Raw genomic sequence first — 10,757 nt, 5'->3', positions numbered from 1 at the left:
AGGTGAGATGTCTGGGCTAGATCGGAACTGGGTCAATATGAGGTGAGATGTCTGGGTTAGATCGGAAGTGGGTCGATGTGAGGTGATCATTGTTGCTTCAATGGATTTCGCGGAGGTGGCGAAGTGCACTCTGAACAAAGATTGTCATTGCACCTGCTAGTACAATCTTTCTGGGCCACAATAGAAGAAAACCCCTATCAAACTAATCTCAGTACATTTCCCATGCGAGAAATGTCATGTCAATTCAGGTTGCCACAATCCATCCAATTTCGTTCATCCGGTCTCTCAGAATTTTATGCATTAACCCCCCTGCCGCTATTGAACTTGAGGACCCATCCAATTTCGTTCATCCCGTATCTCTGAATTTTATGCATTAACCCCCTGCCTCTATTGCACTTCTTAGCCCTTCCCTACTAGAAGAACCCGCTCTCAGGCCCACTTTTTCATATCTCTTTTCATACAACATCTCGAGGCTCGATGAATTAGACAATTTCATGAAGGAAACAATGTTATGGATTTTGTCGCTACTGGAAACAGAATATGAAGCTTGAGCATCTGAAGCCATTCTATCGCTCATTCAAACCAGAAGCAAAATCTATTTCACGAGTCTAAGAATCTTAATCTCGATCTGGTACATCAAGAGCTCCTGCTTCAATTGCTTCTGGTCCATCAGGGGACACTGCTGCTACTTCATTTTTATATGTTGATACTTCATTTTTATATGCTGCTACTGCATCTAACACTGGTGCTGCTCCTCGTTCAACCTTGTTATGCTTTTCATTGGTCGTAGAGGAGGTATGGACTTAATTATTGGTATATTTATCGGTCCAACACGAATTTAAATAGGAGCTGGTTTGACAGGAAGATTTTGGGAACGCGATGCACCCTTGTAAATAAGAGACGAGATGAATACAGAGGTTAAACGAGCATCCCACACCTGAAAGGTGCCCCACATAGGTTTCCCCTGAACCCTCCAGTTACTGAGATCAACAATGTGGAGAAAGCACCTATTTCTGTACCGGTTCCGGGAGAGTAATTAAATGATTTATGTGAGTAATTAAATGATTGAAATACAGGTAGGAGATGCCATCACTGACCTTTCCAAAGGAAACAGTTGCCAATATCACCATCATCAGTTTCCATCATCCATAGGGCCGCAAGGGTTAGAGGTATGGCGGTAAGGGTTAGAGGTATGGCGGGAAGTGATTAATTTTTGGGCATATTGTAGTTTGGAATCTGGATGTCGGCCTCCGTTCTATTGATTTCTTATTTCTGTGTTTGTTTTGGGTTTCCGCTCGCTGCAGAGTGCAACCATAGATGAATTTTGGCTGGGATCAGGGAGGATCGCCAAATCTCGGGCCTTCCCCTTTCGTTCAGACCTCAAGTGCCCTGTTTTATTGAATCATGCCATTATAATTATCGGTGAGTTTCCTGTGTTTATAATTGATTGAAGTAAATTTCTTGGAAAACCTTCAGCTCTTGGAACACAAACAAAATATGCATAAACCCAATCAGAATATGAATTTAGTGAACAAAACTGAAACAAGATTCATTCATGTATAGAGAAATTTCAATTTATGGGGTTTTGATTCATGGATTCAGGGATGATTTCCTGGTCTCCGTAAAATTGATTTGATTATGGATTGTGGGTTTTTTTCTGACCACCCACTTGCATGTATTATTTTTATGTTCTTCAATGCATCAACATCATTTATATTAAGAATTTAGAATATATTACATGGTAGTAATCAGTAATCACTAATACATAGCTAGCCTTTGAATTCTTAGCTTTGTAGTTTTACTACTGATCTCCATGATCTCTGTTGGTGGGCACTAACCCTATCATGGACGAGTTATTTAATTTTCTCTTCATCATTCTTGTAGATGATAATGTAATCACATATTCAATTCTGTAAATTTTAAGCTCCCTTATTAGAATTATATTGCACTGATGTTATAAATTTTCAAATATTCAAATGAGAAGTCAGATTGCATCGAGGAATGAAATGGCTATAGCTCCCAAGCCACGGTGAGAAGTGGGTGCCTGGATTTCGATCAAGGCTACTAGGATTTATGCAACCTTGCAGTGATGGCCTAAAAGTGCAAATTCCGCTTCAAAGAGAAATGAAAAAATACTAGTTTATCTGATTGCCAAATTTGTCAAGAATCAGGTATCTTGAATCAGATCAGCATTTCCAAGTTGGTTTCAAGAGATTAGTGATTTTTCAGTAATTATATTGTTGAAGATCAGATGATTGTAAACATGGTAGAAGCTATAGATTTCACTTTGCATACTCTGAGTTCTAGGCCTTTGTGTTCAAATCCTATATCACTAGGAGCGGAGTCAATGAATGTAGTTGAATCAGTTGGCAGAAAATTAAGAATAGAGACACCCCAGAGCCCTAAATCAAATCCTAGTTCAACCTCCATTGTTGTGGATTTCTGCAAGTTTATGAGAAAGCCTCATTATAACTACGTTTTGGACATCTTCGATCTCAATGTAATAGATCATGAGTTATATAATGGTAGAGAAAGTCTTCCATGACCATGCCTGAGTTTTACCTAAAGGGAACTCCCCAATAATCCAGGGGCTGGACAAAAGAGAACTTGCCTCATTTTAAGGTGATTTCTATTATAAGCCCTTTCGAAATGTCTACTTCAATCAACACTCTAGCCACTCTCCAATCCTTGTTTCTACATTAGCCTTCATGCACCAGGAGAGTTTTTCCAACTACATTGCTTATAGCTCCAATGTCTTTCTTTGTCCAAAATTGGGGGAAGTCCAGGCAGAAGCAACCACACATGCCTGATAAGAAACGCCTCGTGCCTGGGATCAAAACCGGGATACCAATTCCCTACATTATAACTTAAGCATCCTGCCTCAATCTAAACTGGAATAAAATCCATCCTTTCAACAAGATATGAAACATTCGCAAGTATCCTAATCCGTTTTCCCACATGTGAGAAAGCCATTCTCCCAACAATAAATGATTGAATTTCCTGTCAAGGAACTTACCTATTACACCAACTTTGGACAACACCATTGCATAATCCACTGAAAGGTCAAACCCTAGCAAGCATTCATATCTCCCTGCCTTAGCTTTAACACACTTAGATTTCCTTTTATTTCTATTTTTTTCCCTTAATCACTACTCTGCTTCTAAATTTACACTTTAGGCATAATAGGATTTTCTGCTGGCATTTACATAGGAACCATTATTCTAGGTTGTCACTAAATGGTTCTTAGAGTGATTGAATGTTTAGCATTACATATTCTACATGATAATGTGAGTAAGAATAAATATGAGCTTGACTTCTCCATCCATCTAAGAGCTTATTTAAACGTCATGCTATTAAGTATGATATGTGTAAATTAGGGAAAGTACAACTCTGTCATTTCCATTGCTATAGATTACAATAGTTTCCTTATGCAGATTGGACCAGTGGAATCGATATAAGATTAAAGGTTTGGTTACTTCTAGTTATATTGTACTTTTCTAAACCCTGTTACACAGTGTTACCATTGTCCTATTTGTCTCAATGCTACTAGTACAGAACTAGATCCTATTAGAGCTCATAAGTTAGCCAACATTTCCTTAGAAATGGTAGCAACTAGTGGAGAGTTGGGCATTATTGACTTTTCTGCAAACAATGAAAGCTTAACATGTCCATACTTCACTCAATGCATAAGTCCCTCAAAACTAGCGATGTGATACATAATTTATTCATAAATTGACATATATATATTTTCAATGTCATATACTGATTTAAGCCCCTCAAAACCATACAAAAGCACGTATTCCCCATGTATTTAAAGAAAACAAGACAGATCCTTCATTTGCAGCTCAATTTGACCAACAGTTCAGGAAAACATGCATCAACAAACTACAAGCGTGGGAATGGAAAAATGAAGGTGACGAAAGCTATGATAATGGAGAAGCCTTTTGCTACAACTATGTGTGTTAGTACTAGCTCTCGATCTCCACCCAACACCCTTCAAGTATGGTATCTCATCTTGTTTAGTTGGAATAGTTCGATGGGAGATAAAGGAAGTGTTGTGAGCGATAGTGAAACATGGAACTCAAAAATGGAAAGGTGGCATTCCACCAATAGAGATTAGCCTTAGATCGTTGCACCCATTTGTGAATGTGTAAATTTGAACCCTGGCATGCCTTGCCTATGGTTCCTTGTTTGATTTTTCCTTGAGATATTTCTCTACCTCTAGCCATAAACTTTTTGATTTTAACCGCTAATGTTCCTCTTCCTTCCTTCTTGTCTGTAATAGCTTTTGTGATCTCTTTTTCTTCTTGTTGCATTTCTCGTGTGACTTCTTGACTATCCTATTTGGTTTTAAGGGTGCTCAAATTGAGTTTAAGGTCTTATCTTTCTTTGGAGGGGGGAACATAATGTGTCTTTGCCCATTCCTTCAGCTTCAACTTGACATTGTAAACTTTTCTTTCACACATGAAATAAGGTGAACCCTGCACTCAAATGCCTACCACCAACAGTAAGATCTTTCATACCTTGTATGCCAATCACCCAAAACCCTTGTGACATTTAACTGACAATTCAAATAAACATCATCCACATATCTTCCTAATCCTTGAATATGTTTTCTATCTCTTGTGCAACAAGAACTGTGATCCCTTGACATTTATACAACCTGTCCATGTCTAGGAAACACAACTTGATAGTCTCCATCATTTACACCCATTAGATTTCTCCCAAAAACCATTGTAGTTACAGTTGTTGCACTTGATGAGAGAAAAATGTGAAGTAAACAAGCCTTAGCAAATTCTTTTTTTGTCTCCGCAAAAAAAAAAATTCTAATTGCTTTCTCCAGTGCTAAAGGAAAATTAGAATCCTCTACAATGAACCTGGATAGATCGTCATTAACAAAATGGGTAGCATTTTTTCCTCCACTTTCATCAAACACCCTATAGAAGACAATGGGACATTGACCAAAGGAACTCTAGTCATATGTTTTTGAAAAAATCAACAATCCATAAATTTATAGCTTCCATGCTTTCATGACCTCCTATATCATACCAGAATTGAGAGTGGAGGATTGGCATAAAGTCTGTTGCCAAACATTCTCTATTTTTATTTCAAACAGTGTTGGAAATCATCATGCAATATCTATATTACCCCTCTATGACACTGATAGAACCCTTAAAATCTTAGCAACAATATACTACTACATTCGCCTTATTAGAGCATGGCCAAGGTGGTAGTTCTGAAACCTTTTTGAGTTTGAAGTAGTTGTATACAATATCATTTTACTGGTTGAAATGATGCTGCTTGATGACTTGTAATGTTGAAACTACCTACATAAGACCCTCTTGCAATAGTATTTATGTGCAATTGTTGTCATGTTAACAATTATTTTCCCACTACACAGGAATAACTCCAACCATTTGTTCCTTCTGTTTGTTGCTTGCATTGCCTCCGTTAATGTTGATTAATAGTATAAAATAATGAATAATATTTTGCAGATTAAAAGTCATGGAAAACCATCTTGAAATGGCGTTAGATAAGGAGGATATCTATAAGTTTTTCTTTGAAATAATACTTGTACTTTCTACCTCAATATATCATTGTTTTATGGTTACCATTTCTAATCCATCAGTGAATACTCTTCGGAATAATTTGAAATCTAAAGGTCAAAAAAATAAAATAGCAGGAGATGACATTACCCAGTGTTTTATTCATCCAATGAGCCTTGGAGAAAATAAAAGGAGAGGAAGTCCAATTCTATCTTCAATAGGCAATGATACAAAAGCAATATTTTTCTAGCCTAGTGCTTTTCTTTGTTCCAAAATGAGCAACAATTATTTTCTTTAGGCCCTTTGATTTTGTGTATGGACATCCTAAAGGCCCTTTTCCCACTTTTAAATCTGGCTTTGATTTGAATTTGTTAACCTGATAGATCGAGTTCCTTCTCTTTTGGTTTCAAACTTTAGATTACACTTACTCAACCATGATCAAAACAATTGAGATATCAACTTTGAACATGATGGCAATTTTGCATGGAGGACATTGAACATGTTGGGACTTGTCAACCTCTTACTCATTGATTTGAGAATAGCGCTAAAGGTTCATTTTTAAAATCAACATTTAAAGACTAAAATTTAAAAGAACTAAAATTACATAGGTAATACTTAGCCAATTGATAACAAAGTTCTTTCATATGGGCTACATCTCTGGGTTCACTTCAATTAACAAATCGATCCATTCATAAAGATGAAAAGTACATCATGTTTCCTCTTTACATCAAAATAGTGGCCTCAATCCATAGAAACTATCTCTAATGTTCTCTAGGAAGATGACAATGGATTCTTCCTGCAATCCATGAACTTAGGCTTGCCTTATTCTCCCGATGAAGGGGCACTCTGCTGCCGATTGAATCCCATAACCCGAATCTATTGCCTTTTATTCTTGCTAAAGAGTTGTTGAACCCAGAGGCCTTTTAGATGCAAACACATGCAACTAACTCATACATGTCTTCATACTTAGGAAAACCCTTCCTCTTGCTCATTTATCTTACCAGAAAAATAGATTACTTAGCGTTCCAGTGCATAGACTGTGGTATGTGTGGCAGATTTATTTACAGAGGTGTTGGCTCCTTGAATTTTTTCAACTCTTGATTTGTAGATCCCCTTTTTTGATCTCATTAAGCAACTTTCTCCCACTCGCTTGCTTGTGTTTTTGAGTGCTTCCATCGCCTTCCCCTTTGCATCCATCATGGGAGTCCTAATTAAGGTACACTGTGGCACCGTTGGAAAGCTCACGAAATTTCAATTAACTTATGGTTTTTCTATTTCACTTGGAATTTACCAATACTGTGGTATAATATCTTTCATAAGTAAGTCTTGGTTAGTAGACCGTTTTGTGTGTATCTGGTTAGTATATAGACATTTGGAACAAAAAACATTAAGTTTTGTTGTTGATTTGGTAAACGGTAGAAAAGGATTTTGATATCATGTAATATGGTATCAATTTCATAGTATAACCCTTTAAACTAGCCCTTGGACTGGTTTGATGACCTTTCCCATACTTAAACGACCAGTTTGGAAACCAATCTTGTCAGATTGACTAGTTCTAGTTCTGCACCAAACTAGTCTGGGTATGGCTACAACAAATTCTATAGGATGAAGCAATTTAAAAAAAAACCCTGAAACCCCTCAACCCCCTAAAACCCTAAAACATTGTTATGTAATAGTTTGTAGCATGTTGTGTTTTGGAATCTAGAGGAGACGTAGAGCATCACTGTTTATGTATATTGTTTCATATTTGTATTGCACTTGGTGCCATTTTTCCATATTCACCCTTACATGGCATATAGATGAGTGGCATGTTTTTTCTTGGACTCTACAGGCCATCTAGAGCCTCACCGCCTATATTTTTTTTTTGGATATGCATTGTTCTTAGTGCCATTTTGTTATATTCACCCTTAAATGGTATATACATGAAAAAAACTTTGCATATTTTGTCTCTAATAATTTGCATTTACATTGAATGATTTATGTGTGTGTGTGTGTTTCTTTATTGATTAAAATTTTCATATTTCAATGATTTTTTTAGTGAAATGGTTTATAAGCACAATCATCAACTGACTCTAACCTAAGTCATTGGTCATTTTATAGGCATTGAGAGCATTTGGAACCCAAATAGACCAAAAAGTTGAGATGGTGATTTTATTAAAGAAGGATCTATGGGGATTGTAATTGGTATCAATTTGGAGGAAGTATGTATCTCATTTTGTAGGTAGTATCAAGGTAAAAGTTCAATCCTTGAAGTGGATATCCTTCGATTTTAAACTTCGCTCAAAGATTTCTAGTAGACAATCCCTTCAGGGCCCATGCAACTAATGTATACCGAGATTGTATAAATGTCCTTTTCAAGCATTTCTTGTAGTTTCTAATTTAATTTTGAAGAAAGGTTGATCTTTGATGACTATTCCTCCTCAATAGATCAAAATATTTTCATTGCACTATAAAAATACTCCTTGCATTGTTGAATAGAATTGTGTATACTTATGCATAACCTAAATTTATTGTTGCTATAGTTGAATAACAAAAATCAGATCAAATTTTATTATTGAACCAAAACACTCTTGTTTGATGCTTAGTCCATGCAAGGAAGTATAACTATCAAAATTTGAAAATTTGAATGCATGCATTCAATGAAATCGGAACATGGATGTCAATAAATAATACATATTTTGCAATGTTCTTATATATCCTTGGGTTAAAGTTGAAGCATGGTTGACCATCTAGTGTTGCTAGTTCTTAGTGATATGATAAGTACATGCTTTGAAATTAGCAATGTATTCAGACTTAGGTAGACATATAAGGATATGAATTACTTGTCACTTAACATGGAACAATTTTGAATGTTGATTCTTGAAAATTTATATGGATTCCTCTTTCAGATGAGAAAAAAACAGCATCACATATGATGACAAATCATTGTTTTGATTCCTACTATCCCATCTATTTCAACTAAAGCCACCAATTCAATTTGTTCAAGTATTTTAAAATCAATAATGTTAGCATTGTATTCTATGGTCTAATACTGGTTGTTCAAGTATTTAAAACAACTAAGTATTATAGATTTTAGTCTCATCTATCAAATAGTTGTATGTCATTACAAGTACCCAAAAGAAACATCAAAGTATTTGGAGTTAAGCTGCACAAAACATGGCCTTTATTTTAGTGATTCCAGTTCCCCAAACTGTGTTGACATGCCTTATATGCATAAGTTATCCTCACATCTTTATTTGATACACCTTTGACCTTGATTTGACTAAAACTAATGTTATGAACTTTACTATTAACTGAATTAAAGTGATTCTTCCAATCTTACTGTCATGGTTGCATAGTGGAGGCTGATTGAAACTTTAATTAATAATATTAATCACATATTTTAGTAGTGGAGGTTTAGTAAACTTTTAAGCATAATAATCTTAATCTTGTGTTTGAATAGTGTAGGTGTAGTGAACCTTTAAGCATAATTAAGTATTACCTATAGGTTGAAAAATTTTCAAGCATGTCATAAATTTAGATTTGAAAGGCATGGGTAATGATGAGAAGAATATTTCTATTGTCCAACAGATTTCCTAGGATTTTGTTATTTTTGGAAAATCAATTATGTTTCTGTTTTTCACTTTGTAATTTTTGGAAAATCAATTATGTTTCTGTTTTTCATTTTGTATTCTTGATGACATTGATAGATCCATTATATTCATTTTCATTTGTATCAACTAATTACATATTTGAAGATTTTTTTATTTTTTATGTTTTTTTCTTTTCTTAGTGCATCTAGTGACTTTTCTTTTTCATACATTAGATGAGTTTAATTTTGTATGTGTTCTTGCCAATGGCCTTTGATTTATAATGTTTGGAAAATGTTACAATTTTGTTTTTAAGAAAAAAATTAGAACTCATCTCAATCTATTTTAAAACTATGCTTGCTTTTACAGGATAAGTCTTGGCAAGTTTGTTATATGGTGGCAAATTAGTTATATGAACTTTGTGAGGTAGTTGGCCCACAACCTACCAAGTATTTTTCCATTGAATTAATGAGTTCATACTTGTGCATGCTCTCATTGGCATAGATACTTGACAAATAATATCATGGATGTAACCTTGCAGTTTTGACCCTTGGAATATAATCAATCATATTATACCTATATTGTAATAACCTGGGTATTTTGAGGTGTTTCAAGCCATGTGGGCTCACCTATGATGACGTTGTGATGTAATTAATGTAAATTCCTTGTATATATTTCTAGAGAATATATATTTTATCTTAAGCACAAGGCCAAGGCCCACCTAGACAATTCTTATGGTTTGTATTTTCAAGTTTGGATATTGGTTTATATTACCTAGGGACAATGGGTTTGTCACTATGGTACAAAAAAAATTGTTAAAAACATTTCTTCTTGTTAATAGAGGGTGGGAAGGTCCTGCCAATTCTATTGAAAAAATAAAATAAAATGGAGTGGTAGAATTGTGTTTTAAAGGGTGAGCCAGAAATCAGTACTTGAAAGGTAGAACTTGAGAATAGCAAGCTATCTAATTTGGATCTAGAGACACAACAGACTGTGGAAAAAAAATGATGGTATTGACGAGTCTTCCTGCAAATAAGCTCTAACTGTTAGACCACTACCCAAATTTCAGTTATCTGCAATGGAAATAGTGACTCTAGCTTTATTTGTATGAATAGCGACTTTGGCCATTGTCTTGTTCGTTTCCTATGAATGATTTTGATTTTCAAACTCCAACTAGTTTGTTGTTAAACTAATTAAAGCTTTGATGACAAACATATAGTTTTCAAAGCTCTTTTCAAATCTATTTTCTTGAGCAAATTTGTCTTTTTACTTTAGGTATTGTAGATTGCTACTGTGTGACATATGCTATGATATAATTGCCTAGATAAATAGACAGAAGTGTTGTACAACATAGTCTTTTTTAAATCTAAAGAAACAGAATTTCCAAATACAAAGTTTATTAGTTAAGAACATCTTTTAGACTTCTTAGCTAAGTTATGATTATATTTCAGTAGGGGATTTTGTGTACGTTGATATTGTGTTGTCTCTTTGGTTTATGTTAGGTAACAATGGTTAATAAGGAATGTGTTCTTGAGCAACAAGCACACATCTTATTCTACTATCGACATGGATCTCCATGGTTTTCAGGCATGGAAACAAAACACAGATGTTAGTGGGATCTCCAAATTCCGTGTTGGATGAG

This window comes from Pinus tabuliformis, chromosome 4_1 (assembly GCF_031772625.1).
Source record: "Pinus tabuliformis cultivar Carrire ecotype Pingquan chromosome 4_1, CPIR1, whole genome shotgun sequence".
In the NCBI taxonomy this organism is placed as follows: Eukaryota; Viridiplantae; Streptophyta; class Pinopsida; order Pinales; family Pinaceae; genus Pinus; species Pinus tabuliformis.
This window is presented reverse-complemented; position numbering follows the sequence as displayed.